Source organism: Malania oleifera, chromosome 2 (genome assembly GCF_029873635.1).
Source record: "Malania oleifera isolate guangnan ecotype guangnan chromosome 2, ASM2987363v1, whole genome shotgun sequence".
In the NCBI taxonomy this organism is placed as follows: domain Eukaryota; kingdom Viridiplantae; phylum Streptophyta; class Magnoliopsida; order Santalales; family Ximeniaceae; genus Malania; species Malania oleifera.
In genome coordinates this window covers 14912893-14936453 of record NC_080418.1, presented here as the reverse complement: position 1 = coordinate 14936453, position 23561 = coordinate 14912893, and positions in this window count along the sequence as shown.

Below are 23561 nucleotides of genomic sequence, written 5' to 3'. Positions count from 1 at the left end.
CTGATGATAACATGACGCAGATGGCAAATATGTTTCAGCAATTCATATAGATTCACGTAATAACCAACTGTCAAAATACTCAAGCCATCAATGAACTGAGAGAAACTATTAATAAGATAAGTACACTGCTAAATACCTTAGAAAAAGGGAAATTTCCAGCACAACCTCGGCGTAATCCCCAAGTTTATCGACAACAACAGCAACCAGTGCATAATGTTTCAGGGGATTCCTTTGATTCAGAAAAGATCGTCATTAACTTGAGAAGCGGAAAATAAGTTTCCCATCTTGAAATACCCATTGATCAATAAACAGTTTTTCCAACACCTAAAGTCACAACTAAGACAGATGAAGCAAAATAAAAATTAGATGAAACAAGCTCAGATTCAAAGAAGTCGGGTAATAAGGAGTATCAACCTGTGGTACCTTATCCTCAGAGGTTGACATTTGGTTAGATGAATAAGTATCACACTAACATTCAAGAAATCTTCAAGCAAGTGAAGATCAATATCCCGCTTTTGGATGCCATACAGCAAGTTCGTGCATATGCAAAATTTCTGAAAGATCTATGCACAATGAAAAGAAAACTGAACGTAAAGAAGAAGGCCTTCTTAACCGAGCAAGTCAGTGCATTGATATTGAGTCGAAATCCTTATAAACTCAGAGATCCTAGTTCTCCCACTATTTTTATCATGATTGGTGAATCTTGTATTAGAAGAGATTTACTTGATTTGGAGAGTAGTGTGAACTTGCTCCCATTTTCAATATATGAGCAGTTGCATTTTGGTGAGCTGAAGAAAACATCTATGATGCTACAATTGGCAGACAGATGTGTAAAAGTACCACAAGGCGTTATTGAGGATGTATTGGTTCAAGTTGACAAATTTTACTACCCAGTGGACTTTGTTATTTTGGACATGCCGCAACTTGCCTCCACCATATACCAAACCCCTATTATTTTTGGGTGACTTACTACTTCTAATGCCTTGATTAATTGTCGAAGCGGAGTACTTAAGCTCACGTTCAGAAATATGACATTAGAGATGAACGTGCTCAATGCTTACAAGATGTCAGGTGGATGTGATGATGTAGAAGCATATGCAGTTGATGTAATAGATGATTTGGATATTTTAGACCTATTGTCAGTACTTAATGTTGATGGTGCGTTTTAGAATGACTCTTCTGAACAGTTTGAGGTATTTGATGAAAAAGCTCCCTTGATTAGAGAATTTCCAGAACCAGAGGGGCAATTCAAAGAGATAGATGGTTCCCCTCACTTGTTGGATATGAGTTACACGAGCTATTGATCTACCAGAAGTTATGAAGTCATTAGAAGAAGAAGTTCTGACACTTGAGCTAAAGCCATCACCTGAAGAACTAAAGTATGTTTTCCTAGGTCCATTAAAAGGCTCATTCTCGGTAGTAATCTCTTCTCGCCTTACTCTCAAACAAGAAACTGAGTTATTGCAAGTACTATGGAAGCATAAAGGAGCTATAGGATGGACCATTGCAGACATCAAGGGTATCGACCCTTTGGTTTGTACTCACAACATATTCCTGAAAGGGGACACTAGACCAGTTCGTGATGTGCATCGGAGACTGAATCCAATCATGAAGGAGGTGGTAAAGAAAGAAGTGTTTAAATTATTAGCCGTTGACATCATCTATCCAATCTCCGATAGCAAGTGGGTAAGCCCGACGTAGGTAGTTCCTAAGAAATCTAGTTTGACTGTCATTGAAAATTCTAATGGAGAGTTGATCCCATCTAGGAAAGTAATGGGTTATATGTTAGATGATATGTGTGAAATTTTCATGGATGACTTTTCTGTATTTGGTAAGTCCTTTGATATCTGTCTAAAAAATTAGACTGCTATTCTGAAAGGATGTGAAGAATATAATTTTCTTTTGAATTAAGAAAAATGTCAATTTATGGTAAGTAGTGGTTTGGTACTTGGTCATTTGGTTTCTGAGCGTGGTATAGAGGTTGACAGGGCCAAGGTAGAGCTGATTTCCCAGTTACCTATCCCTAAGACAGTTAGGGATATCCATTCTTTCCTTGGTCATGTTGGCTTCTATAGGTGTTTCATTCAAGGCTTTAGTAGTATTGCTAAACCACTGTACTTTCACAAAATGAGACTAAACTTTTTTGGACCGATGAATGTCAATAGGCTTTTGAAACACTGAAGAAACATTTGAATATTGCACCCATTATGCAACCTCCTTGGTGAGACTTGCCATTTGAAATCATGAATGATACTAGTGATTTCGCTCTTTGTGCCGTTTTGGGTCAAAGAGTTGATAATAAGTCATCTTTCATCTATTATGTGAGTCATACTTTGAATGATGCTCAGAAAAATTATATCACCACTGAGAAAGAATTGTTGGCTGTTGTGTTTGCTTTAGAAAAATTTCGTTATTATGTCATTGGATCACCTGTCATTATTTTTACTGATCACTCTGCTTTGAAATACTTGTTGGCAAAGAAGGATGCTAAACCTAGGTTGATCAGATGGATTCTACTTCTTCAGGAATTTGACATCACCATTCGAGATAAAAAGGGAGTAGAAAATGTTGTAGCTGACCATCGCTCTCATTTGCAGCTACTTGATGTGTCTGTATCTCTTTCTCCCTTAAATGTTGATTTTCTTGATGACCCCTTTTTGCAGTGTCACGCGCTCGGTGGTTTGCTGATATTGTAAACTACCTTGTCACTGACCGAATTCCAGAACATTGGTTAACTCAAGATAAGCGTATGTTCCTTGCGGAGGTACAACATTATTATTTTGACAACTCATATCTGTTTAAATACTAATCCGATCAGTTGGTTCGTAGATGTGTGCCTGATAATGAATTCACTTCTGTGATGCATTTTTGTCATAGTGGAGCATGTGGAGGCAACTTTGCTACAAATAAAACTATTTCAAAATTTTTTCCAAGTGGACTCTAATGGCCTATTATGTTCAAAGATGTTGAGAATTTTCGTAAAACTTGTGAGGCTTGTCAGAAACAAGGGAAAATCAAAGCCAAGAATGAAATGCCTATGTCTCCCATTTTAACTCTTAAAATCTTCGATTGTTGGGGAATTGACTTTATGGGACCTTTCCCAAACTCTTTTGGGAGTTCTTATATTCTAGTTGCCATGGATCATGTTGCAAAATGAATGGAAGCTATACCTTGTGAGACAAATGACCACAGGGTTGTCATCCGGTTTGTCAAGGAATTATTTGCACGTTTTGGCATGCCCAAGATGATCATTAGTGATGGTGGGTTACACTCTTGTAAAAAACCATTTGAAAAACTAATGCAAAAAATATGGCATTACCTATAAGGTCTCTACTCCATACCACCCTCAAACTAATGGTCAAGCCAAGTTAGCCAACAGAGAGATCAAGATCATGCTTAAGAAAACAATTTGTCCTAATCAAAAAGACTGGTCAGAAAAGCTGGTTGATGCACTTTAGGCCTTCCAAACTGCTTTCAAGACAAATCTAGGGATTTCACCCTACAGGTTATTTTACGGTAGGGCATGTCATTTACCTAGTGAGATTTAACATGGGCATTATGAGCTATTAAACAGATTAATTTTTCACTTGATGATCCCAAAGGTTTGAGAAAGTTGCAGGTATGTGAGCTTGAGGAATCAAGGAGGGAAGCCCATGACAATGCTCGCTTAGCGAAGGAACGAATGAAGTTGCTGCATGATAGGAAAATTAAGGATAAACACCTTTTCTTGAATCAGCCAGTTCTTCTCTATGACTTTAGATTACATCTCTTTCCTGGGAAGCTGAAGTCCCGATGGGGTGGCCCGTACATCTTTAAACTTGTTCATCCTCACAGAGCAATAGAGAATATGGATCCAAAAAAGGGTAACGAGTTTAGAGTCAATGGACAGCGGCTCAAGCCTTTCATGACTCCCTTCGATCCAAATGAGGAGTTCTTGCTTCTACAAGACCCTAGGGGAGTTTTCTGACCTTTCTCTTCTATTACTTTTCTTTTTCTTTTTGCTTTATTTGTGTCTTTATTTGCATTTTTCTTTTCTTTTTCTGTTGCATTAGTTGGTAGTGATTTTATGTGTGTGTTTTCTTTTTTATTAGCTTTTTTCCCCAGTACACAATTTTTCTATTCCCCTATGCTTTAACATTGAGGACAATGTTCCACTTTAGTTGGGGGGGGTGCGAATTGGCACGTGACACTGTGTACTTCCACTTGCTGAGTTTTATTATTCAATTTTCTTAAAAAAGAGAGTATTTAAGATGGATGATTTTGACATGATTAACACTAACTTATACCCTTCACATACTTGCATGTAACCTAAGAGTTATACACTCAAGTTATTTATGTGTAGTTTCTCTTTGTATGGCTTTGTAACTCCATGAAGGTTGACTAGTAGTTCATTCGTGTTAATTTGACTATATAAAATCTTATATTTACATGGTATCTCATGAGGCTGAATATACACATTCACGTGATTCGTTGCACTTAGGGTTCCTTGTGAGCATTGAGAGAACACCCGTGGCGACTATGACACCTTGTGAGGTATTCTTGAACTATTTATCGTTCTTTTGAGTGTTAACATCAAATTAGAGTTCATGAAACTCAGTTTTATTTTCTTTTGGATAATTCTTTGTACACTAGTCTTTGTTTTTGACTTGCTAGCCTAGAGGTGACATCTTGTGGGGAGATAGAAATCTAGGCCTTGTAGCCTACTCAAGATGTGAAGGCTAAACCACCCCTAAAAATAAACTCAGTTCATGGACTACTATTCAAGCTTAATGCACATGGGTGGTATGAAGACAATAAAAGAAGTGTAATGATTGTCCTAATTGACCATGAAAATACATAAATTGAAGAATGAGAAAAAAAAAAAAATAGAAATGCATAGGAATGAAGTGAAAGATTAATACCTGCTCCAAACAAATATCTCAAAAAGTCAGGGACACAACACATGTTCTCCACATATGAAGACTCTTTAGCCGCCTAATGCCTCAGATGTATTCATGCCTGGTTTGTGAATAAGTTGATCTAGGGTGGTCTTGGTTGGATATGGCGAGTAGGTGAGAAGGTGCTAGGGTGAAGTACCCGACACCTCATAAATAGGAGGGATCTTTTTCAAAATAGTCCACTTTATAAATTTAGTGTTTGTTCCTTGCAATATGTGGGATGTTTTATCATGATACTCCTCCTCACATATGATGAGTGAACCCAACCTTTTTTAGGGTTTTTGAGGGTATACCAGTTAGGCTAAGTCAAAATGACCATTATGTACGTGTCCATGGATATTCTAGGTGTAACGAGTCATACACATTACACATGCCTCGAGATTTGGCCTATTTATACTCGAATTTATAATGTTACATTAACTCTGAATTGTATTACTGGTTGAATCTATGTGAGTATAGTGTTCTTAATGGCTATATAATGATGAAACTTGCATGAGTAATTTGCCTCAGAGTTGTGTGAATTGTGGATGAATGAGCTTGTGTGTAATCTGGTGATATTCCTGTATGTGAAATGGTATGCTTGTGTTGCATGTGCATTTATTTAATATTCATTGGAATTAGTGTTTGTGGGTATCATTTAGATTGCATTCATGTTATGTGCTAGAGACTAGCAAATGTTAGTTGGGAGGGTGTGATTACTCGTCAAAGATGCGTTGTTAGGCATTTAAATTCATGCATTAAAGACTATAATTTTAATTAAATGCTTATTATGTTCCATATTTTAACATTGAACTCCATTTATAATATTTGGGTCGTTCTTCAATAATTTACAGATTTTTGGTATTTTATATTTGCAATACAATTTTTGGAAATTAAAATTGAAATTAAAAAAGTACGTGAAGCCATGCACGTGACCGCGAGCCATGCACGTATTTGTTTAAGGCCGTGTGATCGAACTCATGTCCATGTGGCTATGTGTGTCCGTGAAGGGAAGCCATGAAGAATCCATGAACATGAATGCAAGAAAATTGAAGCCATGAAAAAGAAAAAAAATAAAAATATATTGGGTTGCTGGTGCGTGTGTGATCAGAGATAAAAAGAAAAAATATATATATAAAAAGCTGCTACAAGCAGCTTGACAAGGAAGGTTGGTTTGTGGGCCGAATGGTGGACTGGTAGTTGAATTGGAACGGGCTAAGAAGAGAGGCCAAGCTGGGAAACAAAAAAAAAAAAAAAAGAAACAAGAAAAGAAAAAAAAAAAGGCCTATGATGTCACCCGACCATGTAGTGGACTTGTGTGTGCGCTGGGTGGAGGAGAAACTATGTTGGAGCTCTGTTAAAATCTTGGAATTTTAAATTTTTATTATCTTTGGAATGAATTTTAGGTTGAGTTTTTTCTCATTGACAAGCTCGATTTGTTCTTTCTAAATCTTAAGATCATTTTTCTTCAGTGGATTGTTTGGTTTGGTTTAGTGTCTTTTTAAACTATTGGATGGGTTAATTTTTGTTTTAGTTAGTTTTTGATTGCGTGCATTTTTTTTTTTGGAATGAATGTTTTAGGTAAGTAGTAAAGTATCAGTTCTTTTTTGCCTTTATCTAGAAGTTTAAATATGGGGTTTCTTTTCCGATCCAAACATTTAATACATGATTTAAATACTGTTACTTGTTTCTTGTTTAGATTTCACACTATTTTTAAGCTTTGTTGCACAAATCTCAAAAATCCTAGGAAACTAAATCTGAATTGTATTCAGTAAATTTTTATTTTCTTTCAAAATTACACAAAGTTTGAAATTAAACTGCATTCTCTAAGTAGACGATATGGCCCTTGCGCTAATTATTACACAATTGAACTCCTATACTTGGGATAGCCTTTACACTACTCATTTTTAGAGTTAGTCACAAGACTTTCTGGAAATCGATGATTTGCGTCAAGTATAGGTACAACCTTACTGATTAGTACCCATATTTGAGCTCTCGAGGCACTGGCTAGAGCCTTTGGAAAAATTTCAACAAACGTAAGTCAACCATTTGGGAACACTTGAAGATCAAAGTTGGAGATGGGAGTAAAACAAAATTTTGGCTAGACAATTATGGGCCGCAAAAACCACCATTTAGGATCTCTACCCGAGTCTCTTCATGGTGGCTAGACAAAAGGATGCTAAAGTGGCAGAATTATTGAACTTCCCCAACAGCAGGCCTTTCTGGTATATAACCTTTAACAGACACGTTAGAGGCAAGAAGGTTAACAAAGTAATCGAGTTGATCAATTTGGTTTACAATGTTACTATATGTAAGGGGAAATCCGACTTATGCTTGTGGGTACTCTCCCCAACCCAAACTTTCATGCTAACTAGCCTTTACAATCATCTCACTCATAAGGATACTTATAATAATCTAAACCTTCCATAAAAATTGTTATGGAACACTTTCATCACTTCAAAGGTTAGTGTATTTTCTTGGCTAGAAATTAAAAACAAAATTCTAATAGCCATAAATTTGCAAAAAAGAGGCTGGAAGTTGACTTCTATGTGTGTTTTGTGAAAGAAGTAAAGTGAAGAGGTCAATCACCTTTTCCTCCATTGTCATTTCAGTAAGCAGATTTGGGCACTCATCTGCCAAAGGATGTTTAATCACACGGTCATGTCGATTACCGTGGTATTAATGTTCTTAACTTGGAACTTCTCGAAGCTTAAAGAGTTTCTTAGAAAAATGAAAGCAACTACCCCAACAGTTATTTTTTGGGAGATTTGAAAAGAGAGGAATAGATTGAAGAATCTTCACGGATAAATAGTCCACAACTACAATTGTGTATGATATATGTTTATCAAATTTGTTCCACTGGACTAGATGCCTCTCTACCATATTTAGATTGGGAAGAGCTTTCCTATATTTGAACTGAATTGGGAGGGTGATCTCACCCACATCTCCTATCTCTGTTTTCTTTCCCAATTTGGAGGATTCACACTGCTTGCTTATCTCTCCCCTTTAATGAAATTATTCTTTTAAATAAAAAATAATTATAAATATAGACACATGTTGAAATCATATTAATCTCGGTTTATACATTTAATATACTTAATATTTTCTTATAAAAAAATTATTTTGAGATTTCATGTTTTTACTTGTTAAAAAATTTTAACAAAATGACATCATCTTGTTTTGTTTTTCTTTTTCATATAAAATAGGTGACATTAGATTTTATCCCCAAAAATAACCAAATTCTTGATTAAACTTAGGAAGGCTATAAAAATTAAGAATGAGAAATGTAACGACCTGATTTTTAGTGCTATATTTTTTTTATAATCAATACCATGAAATTCTACTGCTCTGATACCTTTTAATTTGAATCAAATCATCAACCTAAGCAGCTGAAAGTCGTATACATAATAACATATCCACACATATATATTTACAATACCAGAGTATCTGAGTATTCTCCAAACTATACTTACACAACCCTTCCCCAAAAATACTCTCAACTAAAACTAGAGCTATACAAAATAACTTCCAAAAAACTCACCCTCAAATAGGGTAGTACTGTAGCCCCTCTACCTGCGAGCCTAATATGCTCGCCTAGCTGGATCACTTGAAAAATATTATTTTCCTGAGATGAGACAACGCTCAGTAAGACAAAATATGCTATTTCTAGTGTGCGGCAAATGAGTTACATTTCTGTGAATATCTGATTTAATTATATCATGAATAATTGTGTAGTGACCTGAATAATTATAATAATTAAATAATGTTTGAGAGGGAGGAAATAGAAATTGGAAGGGATAAAGAAAGGGGCAGCAGGACGAAGTTACAATTGGGCTCATCGATGAGAAAATAACAAGAGAGGGTTTTGGGTGATTCTGAATTTTGTTGACGAGGAGAGAGTTCGTCGACGAGTCTTGTTCTTGGCCTCGTCAATGAGATGACATGGCTCGTCGACGAAGGCCAATGTATAAATAGTGGTTGAATGCGATTTTTAGCTTAATTTGGCCGCAGAGTTCACTCTCTTTCTCACCTGATGACATCCTGACCGTAGGTCGATTTTCAAAAAGACCTGCATCCCCTACAGCTGGTCAAAGAAATCATCAATACGAGGAAATGGGTAACGGTTCTTCACAGTCACCTTGTTGATCTCATGGTAATCAACGCACATATGCATCAATCCATCCTTTTTCTTCACAAACAATACTAGAGCTCCCCAGGGCAAAACACTCAGTCGGACGAAGCCCTTGTCTGGTAGTTCCTGCAACTGCTCCTTCAATTCCTGAAGTTCCGCTGGAGCCATCCGGTACGGAGCCTTGGAGATCGGTGCCTTACCAGGTAGCAACTCTATCACAAACTCTACCTCACGATCTAGAGGTAAACCAGTTAAATCATCTAGAAACACATATGAGAAATCGCTGACTACCCGAATATCCTCAAGTCTCAACTCATCCTGCAGTGGTTCCTTCACACAAGCTAGGTACCCCTGACACCCGTCCAAGAGTGATCTCCTCGTTTGCAGTGCCGATAGAATATGTGGCATCGAACGCACACACGATCCTATAAACTCGTACTCTTGCTCCCCAGGAGGTCTGAAAACTACTACCTTCCTACGATAGTTGATCACAACATAACTGGAGAACAACCAATCCATCCCCAAAATGACATCGAACCCTGACATATCGTATACCATGACATTCACCGGTAGCATCCTTCCCTGAATTATCATTGGGTAGTTTACTAACATCCTACTACAGGATGATATACTCCCAGATGGTGTAGCAATAGAAAATACCTCCTTCATGACTTGGGTCTCCATCCCACACAGTTTAACAAAACTCACAGATACAAAAGAATGGGTCGCAGCCGAATCAAACAAAACAAAAGCTTTATTTGAAAGCAATAATAAGGTACCTATCACTACGTTCCCTGCATGTTCAGCATCTGTTGGAGTAAGAGAGTATACTCTGACTGGAGCTGTATTCGTCTGAACGGTTCCCCGAGGTATCTAATTATTACCCCAGTTCACACTAGATGCAGGCACATCTCTCTTCGGTGCACGACAGTCACGAGCCATGTGGCCTAACCGACCACAGTTGTAGCAGTTACCCCTAAATAACCGGCACTCATCCTCGTGCCATCTGAGGCACTTAGTGCAACGATCCTGCGTAGTGGGGTATACCTTTCAAAAAAATAAAAAAGAAAGAGAGAAAGAAAGGAGGAGCACTGAGGAATTACATTGCACTATGCTATGCTTAACATTGCGTATACCTTTCACATACTCGCGTATAACTTAAGAATGACACACTTGAGTCAATCATGCGTAGTTTTCTCTTTATATGATCTTATGACTCCATGAAGAATCGATTGGTAGTACATTCGTGTTAATTTGACTATATAGTTTCCTGTATTTACATGGCATCTCACGAGGCTGAATAAACACATTCACGTGATTCATTGCACTTAGGGTTTCATGTGAGCACTGAGAGAGCACCCGTGGAGACTATGACACCTTGTGAGATATCCTTGAGCTATTTATCGTCCTTTTGAGCGTTAATATCAAATCAGAGTTCATAGAACTCAATTCTCTTTTTCTAGATGATTTCTTGTACACTAGTCTTTATTTTTGATTTGCTAGCCTAGAGGTGACACCTAGTGGAGAGATAGAAACCTAGGTCTTGTAGCCTACTCAAGATGTGAAGGCTGAGCCACCCCTAGAGATAGACTTAATTCATGAACTTCTATTCGAGCTCAATTCCCATTGATGGTATGAAGATTACAAAAGAAGTGTTAATATTGTCCTTATTAATCAAGAAAAGTCAGAAAATAAAGAATGAGCAGAAAAAAAGAATAAGCAATATACATGCGCAGAAAATGAAATGTCAATGCCGGCCCAAATACATATCACAAAAAGTCAAGGACGACATATATTTTCCACATATGAAGATTCTTCAACTAATTAATGCCTCAGATGCATTCACGACAAGTTTGTGAGTAAGTTTATCTAAGGTGGTCTCAGTTGGATATGACGAGTAGGTGAGAAGATGCTAGGGTGAAGGACCCGACACCTCATAGATAGGCTAGATCCTTTCCAAACTAATCCACTCCATATACTTAGCATTGTTCCTTTTAATATGTGGGATGTTTGATCGCGACACTCCTCCTCACATATGACGAGTGAACCCATTCCTTTGAGTGTTTTTGAGGGTATACCAGTTAGGCCGAGTCAAAGCGACCGTTCTGTAGGTGTCCACTGGTGTCCTAGGTGTACTGAGTCACACACATCACACACACCTCGAGAGTTTACCTGTCTATACTCGAACTTATATGATTGCATTAACTCTGAATGTACCTCTGATTAACTTCATGTGAGTATACTGCTCTTAAATGACATATAAATGATGAAACTTGCATGAGTGACGTGCTTTGGAGTCGTGTGCATTGAATATGAACGAGCTTGTGTGAAATTCAGTTATGTTTGTATGTGAAGTGGTATAATATTGTCGCATGTGCATTGATTTCATAATTATTGGAGTTTGTAGTTGTAGGCACCACCCTAAAATTCATTCACGTCATTTGCTAGAGACTAGCAAAACGTTAGTTGAGGGGTGTGATTACGCGTCAAAACTGCGTAATTGGACGCTTAACCCGGGCTTTACCGTTTATATTTTTCATTAAATGTCCAAAATTATCCAATATTTTAATAAAGTGTCAAAATCATCATTCTTGAACTTTATTGCACTATTTATGAAGTTTTGGTAATTTTTTTGTCGCAGGAAAATTTCGGGAATCAAAACCAACACCTGTTCGTATTTTATGCATAACTTTTCCGTCCAAGCTCTGATCGAGACGATTCAAATTTCTGGAGAAATAGAAAAGGATTATCTACAACTTTTTTGTTTTGAGTTTTGTGAGATAAGTGCTCTAAAAGAGTCAGATTTGTGATGAACAGAGAATGAAAAAAATAAAAAAATATAGCAATTCGGGTTTCCTATTCGGGTCTAGGGCTTTCCCCCTCTATCCTATTTAACCCTTCTCTTTCTCTTCCTGCATAGGCAGCCCCCATGGCTCCCCATTCTCCTCTTCTTCTTCTTCTTCTTCTTCTTCTTCTTCTTCTTCTTCTTCTTCTTCTTCTTTTTCTTCTTCTTATTTAGTTTGTTTGTTTTTTTTTTTGTTCTTTTCAATTCTGCTTCTCTCCCCTTGTCTCTCTTCCTTCCCTTTGTCTTTCCTCCCTCACCCTCCCCCTTTCCTCTGTTTCTCTTGGCCTCCTCTGCCCTCTTGCAGTACGGCCAGCCTCCTCCACCATCTTCAGCAGTCCCCAAGCACAGCAGAACACTAGCCGACTCCATAGCAGGACCACCAAAGTGCAGCAGCAACTTCTCCAGCACAGCAGCAACTTCACGGCTCCGTGGATTTGTTTCTCTCTCTCTCTTTTCCTTTCTTTCTTTCTTTTATTTACTTTTCTTTGAATCTTGGAATATTGAAGAAATTTTAGTTTTTTTTAATGTTATTGGAGTTTTCTTTCTTTTTGTTTAAGTTGAGTAATGTTGAGTATTTCATTATTGTTAAGTTAATCTCTTTGTTTATCTAATTGATAGTTATTTTAATTTAGTATTCTTAATTAAATTCAGATTTTTTATTTTTTTTTATCGAAATTCGATTTAGTTAGGGTCTATGATTAGTAAAGGTTGTGTTTTTATTGTGTTCCGTTATTGTTTATGTCTTTTAAATTTTCGTTGAGTTCATGTTTACATTTAAATTATGAGTCTTGATTTGATCTCTTAATTGTGCTAAAGGTTCGATTTTTAGTAGGTTTGGTTTTTTTTTAGTGTGTGTTTAATTTAGTTTCCATTGTGTGTTTTTAATTCCATGTTCTACGTTGCCATTTTTAATTAACGCGTGTCCCAGTGTTTCCTTAAGTAGACTAGGGTTTTCATTATTGTTATTTTAATTCCATGTTTAAAGTTTCCATTTTTAGTTAGTATGATCTAGTGTTTCCTTAAGTAGACTATAGTTTTCATTATTGTTATTTAATTTTGTGCGTGATAGTTTTAAGACTTTAATTTGTGTTTTCATTTAAGTCTCCACAATCTTGAAAATCCGAATCTGAACTGAGTTCAGTACCTTTTTAATTTCGATTGGAAGAAAGTAAAATCTGAGATTAAAACGCATTCCCTGAGGATACGATCTAGCCCTTGGGCTTTATATTACACGATAGAACTCCTATACTTGGGATAGCTTTCGAGCTGCTCATTTTTCGAGTGAGTCAAGCTCGAGTCTCTCTCTCATGTATTGAAATATTATTAGAAAAGAGGCAAAAATAGGCTTAACACACTTAAATGAATATACGTTGTGACTTTTTGATCAAATAAGCCTAAAGCATTCACCCCAAGATTAAACCATTGAAAACCTTATAACTCTTGGCTAAAGAAATTAGAAATTGAAAAAGGCATTAAATGAGTTAAGTGCATAACTCGGGGGGAGCTTTTACCTTCATATCTATATAAATGAAAATGCTCTCATATTCTTATATCATATATGTCTTTATGCCTTAATGATAAATCGCACTGTACTGAACTCAAATCTATCTTCCACTCTCTATATTCTTTAATGGATAGATTATATTTTATGAATTGTTGATTACTACTGGATTGCATGCTTGTATTGAAAGCCTCCTGCATAGCGGATGCAGTTGATGTGTAATTGCATGCTGGTAGTGGATATAGGTTCTCGTGTGCCTTGAATTAGTTATAAATTGCAAAATTGAACCTATCAGGTACAGGTTTTATTGAAAAATGTCTGATTTATAGACGGCATGCTGCCGAAATTTCGACAGGAATTTTCCCAAAATATAACTTTGTGCTAAAGATGATTATGATAAAGTTAATGTTGAAACATTTTGAAAAGGATGAGTGAAAACTAATTGAATATTAAACTTCATCCTCACATAATCATCCAATGATTAGGGGAGCTTAGATCCATGTCTATAGGAAGCGCATAAATGATCCATTTGCATCACTTTCGTTTACTGAATGGCGAGGCTCTTGGGAATACCTTAAACATTATATCCTGCGCTTGAAGCCTTATGATTTAATATGAAATGTACTTGGTTCATGAACTCTATTGCATGCCTTAATATATATATATATATATATATATATATATATATTTTCTGATACATCTATGATCTATAGGGACAACTATACTAATCAAGTAACAAATGAAATTGACAAATACTCAGTATAGTTGATTTTAAAGATTTGAATTGATGGCTTATACTACTAAGCATAATGAAATTAATCTTTGGTTGGTATAAGTATTTAAAGAATCTAAGCAAGTACTCAAATTGATAGGGGGAGCATCTAAATATAAATTCCTAATTGTTTTTGCTCACAAATATGCTTAGCTTAGATCTATTGTGAACTCATTGTGGCATGTGATTTAATGAAATTTTTTATTGAAAATCATAATTTGAATCATTTTTATATTGCCACAGTTGTTTGTGTTTGTCATATGATCTTGCATGTGATTGTTGAATTTTTAGGATCATTATGGTTATGGTTTTCTGGTTATATCTTAGTATGTGCTTAATTGACAAACTAGAAAATTTGTGCTTGCTTGTTTTAAATTAAAGTTTTTTTTTTCTGCAAGCACACCCCTAGTACTTTTTGCAAATATCAAATGAGGATATATATATATTTATATACATATGTATTTATTTTTATACTTCATGGCAAGAACTAATTTCAAAACAAACTCTTTTTCCTCTTGCCTTATTATTATTATATACATATATATTTTTTAAAATTGCATAACTGGTTCAGTAACTTTATATGAAAATGCATGCGAATTGGTTAGACTATTTTTATGCTCAAACCCTTTTTTTGGTATCATATGTTGTGTGCTTTTAACTCAAATCTTTCACAGGTCTTATGATACATTTTAATTGCAATGGTTTGTGTATATTGCTAATCTAATCATGTTTATTCTGTCATCTAAATATTTTCAATAACTAGTTATATTGTTTGCGTGCTTAATTACTAAGGTTATCTTTGTCCTTCTTTTTGTATTATATGGCTATTATATTTCTTGAATGACTGAAAGTTATACCTCTATTCTATGTGTTGAGAATACTAGACTGTTTGAGTAAGTAATTGTGGATATAATGTCAATATATTACTCAATCAGGTCACTTGTATACAGGTATTTTTGGGAAAATGTTCTATTTTCAAAGGGCATACTGCCGAATTTTCTAAAAACCTGTTCCCAAACATATCTTGTATTCAGATGATCATTTGCCTATATGCTTAAATGTTTATTTAGGCCTATTTTATTGTTGCCAAAAGGAGAAAAAGTAGGCAAGTATTTGTCATCATAAAAAAGGGGGAGATTGTTGACCCTATGGGTCATACCCTATTTTGATTATGACAAATACTCAGGTATTTAATGTTTGCTGAGGTTATGTGCAGGTATTCAAATTGGCGGATCATATTGATAGAACAAAGAGGAATTGGAGCTGAAGACCCAATATATGTTGTAATTTATTTGTTGTAATTTCTATTTGGGTCTGCAATCTTAATTAAGAAAAGGTCTGTAATAATGCCCTACATATCCTAACGGCTATAATTTTTCTTATCTCTATATATAGGTCCTAATTTGCAAAAATTAAAAGAGATTAAGGAGTTTGGTTAGGAATATTTTCTCTAAATTTTTGAGTGCTCTTTCTTAATACACATCTCATATACTCATTCTTTTATCATTCCCTTGCCAAATTTTTCTGAGTAAGTACATCTTGAGTAATCCTACAAAGCTATAACTCTCATTGCATTTGTTGATATTTGATTTTCATATTGAGAGTTAAGTAAATATTTTCCCATGGATTTAACTTGATAAATCTTGTGCTGGGAAAACTCTTTAGCTTGAGGATCTTTGCATTGTCATTACAAGATTCCTTAAGTAATTATTTTTGTGTGCAAAATATTTTTCAAAGCTTGTTTTCAAACAACTCTTGTGCTTGATACAATTTGAGAAAATATTTTTGAGTTCGTTTGAATAATATTGCTAGTATCTTTGAAACACTAAGCTGATATTTCATATACTTTTCTTTCAAAGATTAGCTTGCTTGAACACTCGTGTGCTTAATTAGATAAAGTCGTTATATGGAGTGTAGGTTGCACATATACACCACTGAGCTTATAGTTTTTACATGTTTGGTGTGGATTGATTATTACTTGCCCGTATTGGGTACATATCTGCTTTACATGAAAGCACAATCACTGTACCAACCTGATTGAGAAAAATATTGTTGTATTTTTAGGCACGGGCCTCAAGAGGAAGACTAGCCCTGTTGAATAGTCCTGGATTGGCTTAGACCCGGTTAGGAAAGCTAGGTGCATCATCCGAGTAAGGTGTGTTGGTTGAGGTCAGCCCCTTTAATTGACTTGGTTGTAAATGGTGCCGCTTCACCCGTTAAGCGAGCTTATAGTGTAATCCTTGTGCTGGTGTAGCCAAGGCGGGGACGTAGGCATAGTTGACCGAACCCCGATAACATATCATTTGTCTGTTTATATTTCCGCACTTTATATTTACCGCACGTGTATGTTATGATGTGAATGATGCGCATAAATTTTCGCATCTTATATTATCTGCGCAATTGGGATTATATAGAAAGACCCTTGGTTACCAAATCACATTGACTTCTAACTTAACCTAGGAGAAAAGTTTAAAATTTCAATTCACCCCCCTCTTGGGAATACACCAATTCTAACATTCTGTTCGTTCAAAAGTTTGTGGATGATTTAATTTTTTGGATGATTTAATTCCGTTTCAGTGCCTACTCTTATATTGAATATTGTGAATATTTATTTTGATCTGCTACCAAAATTTTTCTAAACTTCTATAATTTTGGAAAACGTAATTTTATGGACTTTCATTCTTATCATTGTCTTTATTTTTGAGTCCTAAGGTTGTCTTGAGCACATTGAGCATTTGTATGATGCAAAAATCTTCTTGTTAACTTTACCGTGATCCCAAGAGGGGGGGTGACTTGGTATTTTTAAATTTCTATCCCCTAGGTGTTCCTCCTAATAGCAGTATGTTCACAACCCTATAGTCAATCTAGTACAAGTAATCAGAAGTTAATTAAAGCAGTTTAATCAATTACACATGCACCAAAAAGCAGTAATGAACAGGGTAACACACAGATATGTTATCGAGGTTCGGCCAACTGCCTACGTTCCCGCCTTGGCTAACCAGCACAAGGATTATCACAATAACTTACTCACTTAAACGGGTGGAGCGGAACCTATACAAACCAGGTCAAATTAACACAGGGCTGACCTCAACCTTTTACACCAATCCTTACTGGGCTGGATTACTGCCCCCTCAGGCCACGCCTGGAATCTCTCAGATATACAAACAAAAGGTACAGTATAAGGGTGCTTTCATGTAAAGCAGATTTGTACCCCAAATGTGCACAATCACAAACACCACAGATGATTTAAAATGTAAGCTCAGTGTGGTCTAGATAGTTTAACTCTCAAGGGTATTTTCTATCAGTGTAGTACGTACATGAGAGTGTCAACAAGCAATCTTTGTATTTCAAGATGTTCTCAATCAAGGTGCTCAAACAAAGATATCATGCAAGATTCAAATATCCCAAATAGCAGAATATGTCAATCACGTGAATAGTGTATATGCTTGGTTTGCAAGATATATGTAATCTTTGTGTTTCAGCAAATGATATAGACTTAAATGGATATTTCCACAAAGATTAATATAACACACACAAATATATCAATATGAATACCACAAGATATTTGAGTACGTTTGAAAATATTTTTGCAAGCCAAAAACAAATACAAACTTCCTAAGTTATTGCAATGAGAATGCAACACTCGGAAGTTTAACAAGTCTTCTTAGGATAGGCTTATTAGAAAAGCCTCCTAAGAATACTTAGGCTATGCTCTCGTAAGAAAATTGATTCAAAGCACTTCAAACAATGAGAGCAAACCTCTAAACAATAACACTCAATACACTTACAAATGATACAAAAGGATAAAGAAGGTAAGTTTGAGTGGATTTTACAAGAGTATGAGGAGTAGGATGTATTTAGCTTGGGAGAGAATTTTTGAGTATGTTTGCTAATGGATGCTTAATGCTCCCAAATGAAAGGGTATATATAGACATACCAGGATTTTTGACCATTGGGGACCTATTAGGGATTGTTAGAAAAGTTTAATGACATTTAACCCTGTTTAAAAATTTTAACTGTGGTAAAAAATTAGGTGCAACCTGAGAGGTCCGGTCGACCAGGACTCATATGGTTCGGTTGACCAGGGGAATTTTGAACTAAGTGGTCGGTCGACCGAAAGGCCTTTTCCAAAGGTGATTTTCCATTTCTCCAAAGTTCAATCGACTAGGCCATTTTGAACTAGCTGGTTCGGTCGATCAGACCATTGGGAATTTTCTCGAGGACCCTCGGTTGACCAGGTAGTTGGTGTACAAACCTGGTTCGGTCGACTAGATGGTCAAAATGTTGACCAGAGAGGGTTTCAGTCGATCGGCGCTTTTTCAACTATTCTGGTTCGGTCGACCAGGTGGTCAAAAAGTTGACCCAGAGTAGTTTCGGTCGACCAGGGCTTTTTGAACTACCTGGTTCGATCGACTAGGGACTTGGTCAACCATTGAACCAGGCCCGGTTCGGTCGACCGAAAGTGCACCAAGTTTGCATTTCGGTCCCGTTTTGAGACATACAAACCCTATTTAGGTGCCTAACAAATATATGTGTAAATGTGTGTGTCCTAGGGTCACTTGGGGTCCAAAATTAAGACACCAAAAAAGTCCAGTGTCGGTCGACAAGCCTTCTAAGATCATTTCTCACTCACGATTTGTTTGAGCTTACAAAATAAACCATGCATGTGATGCGTGTGAGCTTATTCCAAACCAAATGACCTAATTACGATTACAGACCAAATAGATATGAAATGCATTACAAAAAAGAGATTTGGTCTTCAACTTCACTTTCTCTTCGTGCCGTCAATGTATATGCTATTGTAGACCTACACAAGAACTAGATATTCATTAAATACAAGAGTATTTATCATTATCAAAACTGGGCGTGACCTATAAGGTCAACACTTGTGAATTGCATGCTTTTGTGACTTGCAAGTTTGGGAAATGTTTTATTTACAAACAGCATACTGCAAAAAATTTGTTAATTTTTTTTCAAAATAATCAAAGTAATATGCCATATTTGTGAGAAAGATTGTAGTGTGCTGAATGTTAAAACTTTTTTGAAAGGATAAGTGAAGTTAAAATGAACTTTGAACTTCATCTCTAAATTTACTTTTGCGTTAAGTGAAAATTCTATCAATCATGGACTCATTTGCATTATTTGATTATTATAGTTATTTTTGAGTCCTAAGGAAGTCATGTAAACCATGGACATCACATTCTATTTTTTCATAGAACTATATTCTAATATAAATTGTTTGTGGGATGCATGAATACATTACATTATTTAATGCTTATTATATGAAGCTCTTGTGCACTGATAAAATTCATTACAGGTTGAATTATTGTGAACTTTTTATTGTAAACACCCAGGTTTGGAGCATATCTCTATGGAAAATGTCCTATTTACAAATGAAATGCTGCCAAAATTTTTCAAACTGATAAAACTTAGCTATTAAATTGTATCATTTTTTTTAAATATGTCCAAATGTCCGATTATTTTGTTATCAAATGCCTAAATGTTCTTATAGTTTGATCTTTGTTTTCCATTATTTCGCCACTCAGGTACACCTTACTTTTCCCGTGCATAGTATTTTCTATTTCCCCTATGCTTTCACATTGAGGACAATGTTCCACTTTAGTTAGGGGGGATGAGCATTCGCATGTGACACTGCACATACACGTACCAGATTTCATATAAAAACAAAACAAAAACAAAAACAAAAAAAAAAATCAAAAAGAGATAGAAAGAAAGGAGGAGCACTGAAGGATTACATTGCATTATGCCATGCTTAACACTGTGTATACCCTTCACATACTTGCGCATAACTTAAGAATGACACACTTGAGTCAATCATGCGTAGTTTCTCTTTATATTATTATTATGACTCCATAAAGAACTGATTGGTAGTACACTCGTGTTAATTTGGCTACATAATTTTCTGTATCTACATGCATCTCACGAGGCTAAATAAACACATTCACGTGATTCATTGCACCTAGGGTTTCCTGTGAGCACTGAAAGAGCACTCGTGGAGACTATGACACCTTGTGAGATATCCTTGAGCTATTTATCGTCCTTTTGAGTGTTAATATCAAATCAGAATTCACAGAACTCAATTCTCTTTTTCTGGATGATTCCATGTACACTAGTCTTTATTTTTGATTTGCTAGCCTAGAGGTGACACCTAGTGGGGAGATAGAAACCTAGGTCTTGTAGCCTACTCAAAATGTGAAGGCTGAGCCACCCCTAGAGATAGACTTAATTCATGAACTCGTATTCGAGCTCAATTCCCATTGATGGTATGAAGATTACAAAAGATGTGTTATGATTGTCCTAATTGATCAAGAAAAGACAGAAAATGAAGAATGAGTGAAATAAAGAATAAGCAATACATATGCGCATGAAATGAAAAGTCAATGCCGATCCAAATACATATCACAAGGACACAACACATATTTTCCATGTATGAAGATTCTTCAACCGATTAATGCCTCAGATGTATTCATGACAAGTTTGTGAATGAGTTGATCTAGGGTGGTCTCAGTTGGATATGGCGAATAGGTGAGAAGATGCTAGGGTGAAGGACCTGACACCTCATAGATAGGCTAGATCCTTTCCAGACTAGTCCACTCCATATACTTAGCGTTGTTCCTTTTAGTATGTGGGATGTTTGATCGCGACACTCCTCCTCACATATGATGAGTGAACCCATTTTCTTTGAGTGTTCTTGAGGGTATACCAGTTAGGCCGAGTCAAAGCGACCGTTCTGTAGGTGTCCACTGGTGTCCTAGGTGTATTGAGTCACACACATCACACACACCTCGAGAGTTTACCAGTTTATACTCGAACTTATATGATTGCATTAACTCTGAATGTACCTCTGATTAACTTCATGTGAGTATACTGCTCTTAAATGACATATAAACGATGAAACTTGCATAAGTGACGTGCTTTGGAGTTGTGTGTACTATATATGAACAAGCCTGTGTGAAATTCAGTAGTATTCTTGTATGTGAAGTGGTATAGTTATGTCGCATCTGCATATTGATTTCATGATCACCCGAGTGTGTAGTTGTAGACACCACCCTGAAATTCATTCACGTCATTTGTTAGAGACTAGCAAAACGTTAGTTGGGGGGTGTGATTACGCGTCAAAACTGCGTAATTGGGCATCTTAACCCGGGCTTTACGGTTTATGTTTTTAATTAAATGTCCAAAATTGTCCAATATTTTAATAAAGTGCCAAAATCATCATTCTTGAACTTTATTGCACTATTTATGAAGTTTTGGTAATTTTTTGTTGCAGGAAAAATCTCAAAAATTAAACCAATACCTGTTCGTATTTCATGTATAACTTTTCCATTTGAGCTCCAATCGAGATGATTCAAATTTCTAGAGAAAAAGGAAAGGATTATCTACAACTTTTGTGTTTTAAGTTTTATGAGAAATAGGCTCCAAAAGAGTCATATTTGCGATGAACAGAGAATGAAAAAAATGAAAAAAATATAACAATTTGAGTTGGGTCAAGTTGCCAGGTCAGCTCTTTCCAAACGGGTCAAATCCATTCTGGGTCGAGTTAGCTCCAGCGATTCATAGGGTTTCTTCCCCCCTATCCTATTTATTCTTTCTTTTTTCCCCTGTTCTGTGGGTGCCCTGCGCACCGCTCTTCTCCTCTCTTCTTCTCCTTCTTCTTCTTCTTCTTCTTCTTCTTCTTCTTCTCCTCTCCTTATTATTCTTCTTCTTCTTTAGTTTGCTTTGCTTCATTCCATCTTGCTCTACTCCTCTTCCCTGTATTCCTCTCTTTATTCTCAGTCCAGCCTCAACTCCTCTACAATAGCTCCATCTTCTCATCTGCTGTAATAGCTGCTGCACAAGCCTTCCACACAGCAGTCCTCACGGCCCCCCTGCTCAGCCTGTAGCAGACCACCACGAGCACCAGCTCCTACCAGTAGCCCCCAGACCCACACATAGCAGTCTCCACGCACCAGACCTCCGCAATTCTCCCTCGGCAATCAGCAGAGTAGCAGTCCACGAACCAGACCACTTCACCCGTCGCAGCATCCTCAACTCCATAGCCTTCACCGCGAGTCCTCCTCTCTGCCAGCACCAGCAACTGACCCGAGAACATCCTCCATGGCGGGATTCTCTCTCTCTCTCTCTCTCTCTCTCTCTTCTTTATTCTTTTCTTTTCTTTCTTTTGTTTTCAATTGCAACAATATATTTCTTCTCTCCTTTAGTTGTTTGTTAGAATTTTGAAATACTGTTTGAATGGGTGTTAAGTTATTTTAATTTGTTTTAGTGGAGTTTAATATTTATTTATTTATGTTTCTTTTAATTAATGTTATTATTAGATTGGACGGATTTAATGTAACTCCTTTTATTTATTTATCATTCCTTTAGTTCCTCTTATTTATGTTTTTATTGTGTTTTATTTTCATCTAAGTCAATTGATAGTTAAACTTTGTTTCGAGTTCTTGGTTTGTATTAAAGTTTCAGTCTTTTAATCTGTGTTTGAATTTTTTCTGTGTTTCTATTACATGCTTTAATTTCATGATTAATGTTACCATTTTTAATTAGCGCGTGTTTCGAAGTTTCCTTAGGTAGATTAGAGTTTCCATTCCTACTTACTCTTTAAATTGAAGCATGCTAGTTTTAGGACTTTAATTTAAGTTTTTGTTTAACTCTCCAAAATTCTGAAAAACCCCGAATCTAAACCAAGTTCAGTGCATATTTAATTTTGATTGGAAGAACATTAAATTTGAGATTAAACACATTCCCTAAGGAAACGATCTAGCCCTTGGGCTTAGTATTACTCGACATAACTCCTATACTTGGGATTGCTTTCGAGCTGCTTATTTTTCGAGTGAGTCAGAGCTCCAAAATGATTCGAGGTTTTGTGAAATCAGTTAGGGGCGGCTAATAACCGTACGCTGAAATAGCTATGTGGCGGCTAATTTCCGTACGCTGCGCCATGTACCGATGTGAAAACCTTGGGTGAGAGTGTCCAGCTCTATATCCAAGGGTGTGAAATATCACTACGTATCTCGGCTGGTCACCGAGGGGTATGAGCTATACTGTATGGCAATGTAATCACTATGTTGATTAGGGTTTCATGGAGTAGTTGCGTGTTGGCAATGTAATCGCTGTGAAACTTCAGGTTCATGGAGTAGTTGCATATTAGTGTAAGCTACATCGTATTGGCAATGTAATCGCTTGAAGCTTCGGGTGTCATAGCGTAGTTGTGCATTAGTGTGACGACACCGACCGTATGTTTTGGGCATTGTGTGTACTGGAATGCATTTGTGAAAATACTAGAACTGTATGGAATTGTATGGAATTGTATGGAAATGTTTTTGAACTATATTGTATTGTATAGTGTTATGTTTTACGTAAAATAACACTGGTATGCC